A 5,038-nucleotide genomic window follows, 5' to 3' on the forward strand; every position below is an offset into this window, starting at 1 on the left:
TAGCAAGGTAATGCTCAAGATCCTTCAACCTAGGCTTCAGCAGTATGTGGACCAAGAACTTACAGGTGTACAAGCTGGGTTTCAAAGAGGCAGAGGAACCAGAGATCAAATTGCCAACATGCATAGGATCATGGAGAAAGCAAGGGAATTCCAGAAAAATATCTACTTTTCATTCGTTGACTGTGCTAAAGCCTTTGACTGTGTGGATCACAACAAACTGTTAAACATTCTTAAAGAGATGGAATACCAGACCACCTTACCTGTCTCCTGAGAAACCTGTATGCAGGTCAAGAAGCAACAGTTACAACCAGTCATGGAACAACAAACGGGCTCAAAATTGGGAAAGGAGTATGTTAAGGCTATACTTTGTCACCTTGCTTATTTAACTTATATGCAGAATACATCATGTGAAATGCTGGGCTGGATGAAGCTCACGCTGGAATCAAGATTGCTGGGAGAAATATCAACAACTTCACATATGCCCAGATGATACCACTCTAATGGCAGAAAGCGAAGAGGAACTAAAAAGCCTCTCAATGAGGGTGAAATAGCAGAGTGAAAAAGCTGGCTTAAAATTCAACATTCAGACAACTAAGATCATGGCAACTGGTTCCATCACTTCATGGCAAATAGAAGAGGAAAAAGTAGAAGCAGAGACAGATTTTTATTTCCTTGGGCTCCAAAATCATTGCAGATGGTGACTGCAGCCATGAAATTCAAAGACGCTTGCTTCTTGGAAGGAAAGCTATGACCAACCTAGACAGCATATTAAAAAGCAGAGACACCACTTTGCCTACAAAGGTCCATATACTCTAAGCTATGGTTTTTCCACTAGTCATATATGGATGTGAGATTTGGACCATAAAGAAGGCTGAGCACCCAAGAATTGATACTTTTGAATTGTGATGCTGGAAAAGATTCTTGAGAGTCCCTTGGACTGCAAAGAGATCAAACCAGTCAATCCTAAAGGAAATCAACCCTGAACATTCACTGGGAGGACGGATGCTGAAGCTGCAATACTTGGCCACTGATGGGAAGAGCCAACTCATTGGAAAAGACCCTGATTCTGGGAAAGACTGAGGGTAGAAGGAGAAGGGGGCAACAGAGGATGAAATCACAATGGACATGATTTTGAGCAAACTCTAAGAGACAGTCAAGGACAAGGGAAGCCTGGCGTAATGCAGTCCATGGGGTTGCAGAGAGTCAGACACAGCTTAGTGACTACACAGCAACAACAGTTTTACAAATAGGCCTCCCTGGTGGCTCAGTGGTAAAGAATTCACCTGTCAATGGAGGAGACTCGGATTCCATCCCTGGGTCAGGAAGATCCCCTGCAAAAGGAAACCCACTCTAGCATTGTTGCCTGGAAAATCCCATAGATAGAGGAGCCCGACAGGCTACAGTCCATGGGGTCACTAAAGAGTTGGACATGACTTAGCAAGTAAACAACAACAACAAATCTTACAAATATCTCCTGGAATGGCTAGCCTCAGGGAGGGTATGTATTAATTTCTTCTCTCCTGTAGCCATTCACATTAGAACAAGGTCCTGAATAAGGCATTTTGGTTTAACATTCAGGCAGAGGGCAGGGTTCCCCAAGTTGACCATTATGTGCGGACAGTATCCTTTTAGTAAACAAAAGCAATGAGGAGGAAAGGTTAAAGTTAAAAAACAGATCCAACATAGAGTCAGTTCTTCTCTGTAACCATTTCCCACTGTCAATGACCATTTCACAATCTTATGGAGAAAGGAGCAATGACTGTTCTAATTGTTTCCTGTTGTGTCTTGTCATATGGATCTCTCTGGGCATGTCTGCCATCAGTGCCAATGTTACAAATATTGCTTCTTGGACTACCCTGGTGGTGCAGTGGAGAGTAATCTGTCTGCCAGTACAGGGGAAATGGGTTCAATCCCTGGTCTAGGAAGATTCCACATGCTGTGAAGCAAGTAAGCCTGTATGCCACAACTACTGAGCCTTTGTGCCCCAACAAGAGAAACCACCATGATGAGAAGCCCTTGCACTGCAATGAAGACCCAGTGCAGCCAAAAAAAAAAAAAAAAAAAGCAAATGTTGTTTGTTTTATGCGTATATGGAAGTGTCTCATTTACACCTGCAGAATTAAAAAATATTTACAACTTAAGAGTTATATTTTATTTGGCAGGAATTTTGAGGACTTCAAACCTGGGAGGCAGCATATCAGTTTAAGCAGTTTAGCACTTTTCTATGTAAAGGAGAGTGAAAAAGTTGGCTTAAAGCTCAACATTCAGAAAACGAAGATCATGCCATCTGGTCCCATCACTTCATGGGAAATAGATGGGGAAACAGTGGAAACAGTGTCAGACTTTATTTTTTTGGGCTCCAAAATCACTGCAGATGGTGACTGCAGCCATGAAATTAAAAGACGCTTACTCCTTGGAAGAAAAGTTATGACCAACCTAGATAGCATATTCAAAAGCAGAGACATTACTTTGCCAACAAAGGTCCATCTAGTCAAGGCTATGGTTTTTCCTGTGGTCATGTATGGATGTGAGAGTTGGACTGTGAAGAAAGCTGAGTGCTGAAGAATTGATGCTTTTGAACTGTGGTGTTGGAGAAGACTCTTGAGAGTCCCTTGGACTGCAAGGAGATCCAACCAGTCCATTCTGAAGGAAATCAGCCCCGGGATTTCTTTGGAAAGAATGATGCTAAAGCTGAAACTCCAGTACTTTGGCCACCTCATGCGAAGAGTTGACTCATTGGAAAAGACTCTGATGCTGGGAGGGATTGGGGGCAGGAGGAGAAGGGGATGACAGAGGATGAGATGGCTGGATGGCATCACTGATGGACGTGAGTCTGAGTGAACTCTGGGAGTTGGTGATGGACAGGGAGGCCTGGCGTGCTGCGATCCATAGGGTCGCAAAGAGTCGGACACGACTGAGCGACTGAACTGAACTGAACTAGGGACTAAACAACAACAAACAAGATTAGATAAGAAAAGGATTAGATAAGATCAGATAGACTGATAGTACTGTACAGAGGTTACCTGGTGGCTCAGAGGTTAGAGTGTCTGCCTGGAATGTGGGAGACTGGGGTTAGATCCCTGGATTGGGAAGATCCCCTGGAGAAGGAAATGGCAACCCACTCCAGTACTCTTGCCTGGAGAATTCCATGGAGGGAGGAGCCTGGTAGGCTACAGTCCATGGCGTCGCAAAGAGTCAGACACGACTGAGTGACTTCATTTCACTGTATAGAGGTTGAATAGTGACGTTTTTCGACCCCATAGACTGTAGCCTACCACGCTCCTCCATCCATGGGCTTTTCCAGGCAAGAGTACTGGAGTGGGTTGCCATTTCCTTCTCCAAGAGGTTGAATAATTAAACATTAAACTAGAATTCAGAAAAGTGAGATGAGATAAACATCAAAAGGAGTAGAAATAAAACCTATCAGAGCAAGAAAGGGAAAAAATATATATAAAGAGAAAAGCAAGTAAAATCATGTTTGGGACTTCCTCGATGGTCCAGTGGTTAAGAATCTGTCTTGCAATGCAGGGGCTATGGATGGGTTAGAACCCTGGTAGGGGAACTAAGATCCCACATGCTCTAAGCAACTAAGTCCACGCCTTCTGGAGTCTGTCACAGGACACAACTGGAGTAGCTGGGTGGCAGTGAAAGATTCCACAAAACCAAAGAAGATCCCACATGCCATAATTAAGACTCAACACACACACACACACACACACACACACACACACACATACACACACACACACACAGATCATGTTCTCATGGCAACTACTAGAGGCAGAAGCAGTCGGACTGAACTTCATGGAGCACAGAGAAGAAAAAAATCTCCAGACAAGTAGAAAGTCTCCTAAACAAGGACAAGGCGTAAAACGTAAAGGCAATTCACCCATTGGAACGGGTAGGAGACTGAAATACTGCTCACTCCCCCTTGACAGGATTATCCAGAAAGTCTATATATGGTATTTAATTCTAATTCCATTGTTTTTTAATGATCCTTTTTACATTTCTAGTAGATACATTTTCATTTTTTCTCTCAGTATCAGCATTTCAATACCTGTGTAAGAAGCTAAAGATTTCTTTTGATAAATACTCAGATCTACAATGATGTTCAAATTCCTAGAAGTGTTAGTCGCTCAGTCGTGCCCAACTCTTTGGGACCCCGTGGACTGCAGCCCACCAGGCTCCTCTGTCCATGGATTTTCCCAGGATACTGGAGTGGGTTGCCATTTCCTTCTCCAGGGGATCTTCCCCACCCAGGAATCGAACCCAGGTCTCCTGCACTGCAGGCAGATTCTTTACCGACTGAGCCATGAGTGAAGCCCCTAAAATTCCTAAGCCACTCTGAACTAAGTTTAAGATGAACTCCAATGTGGGTCTGTCATCACAGAGCGGAAGGAAATGGTTCAGAGGCCACAACCACCATTCAAATTCACTTTGACATAGAACTCAACAAGAAGACAGTCCCGTAACACTGCAATATTAATAAATACCAATAATATAATAATATATCAATAATCAGTATAATGTATAATTTCTATATTAACTAGTAATGCCATCTTAAAGTTGTTGAATTAAACAGGATGATGCACTCTAGCTTGGCTACAATACTTTTTTTCAGGAAACGATTGCTATTATTGACAGTTTCTAATACCCGTATCTTTGGCATATGGAAAGTTCAAAAGAGGGAAAAGAACAGAGAGCTAGTATTAAATACTTCTTCCGTACTAGGTATTTCAGTAATATTTATACTTCTCACGAAGCGCCCCACTCCCAACGCCTGCTTCCAGAGCCGCGGACACCTTTGGTTTCGGGGCAGGACCGGAGACGACTTCTGCCCTATCCCGGCCACAGCTGCCGCGCCGTCGTCCGGTTTGCGCGCTCCTCCCCTCGCCTCCCCACCGACCCCGAAGCCGGTGGGCGGGCAGACAGCGGCTGCACAAAACACCTCCTTTGCAGCCCGCCGGGCCTAACGGCGCGCGAGTGCAGCCGCCGCCAGGGGCGCTGGTAAGCCCAGCGGCGACGCTGTCGCAAAAGC

General features: G+C 44.3%; 1 long non-coding RNA gene across 1 annotated transcript in view; it reads right to left on the reverse strand.

Annotated features, from left to right (window-relative positions):
- Nucleotides 1–5,038, reverse strand: part of LOC139186516 (uncharacterized) — a 38,515-nt gene that overhangs the window by 32,313 nt on the left and 1,164 nt on the right. The window lies entirely within an intron of this gene.

Source organism: Bos indicus, chromosome 13 (genome assembly GCF_029378745.1).
Source record: "Bos indicus isolate NIAB-ARS_2022 breed Sahiwal x Tharparkar chromosome 13, NIAB-ARS_B.indTharparkar_mat_pri_1.0, whole genome shotgun sequence".
Taxonomy (NCBI): Eukaryota; Metazoa; Chordata; class Mammalia; order Artiodactyla; family Bovidae; genus Bos; species Bos indicus.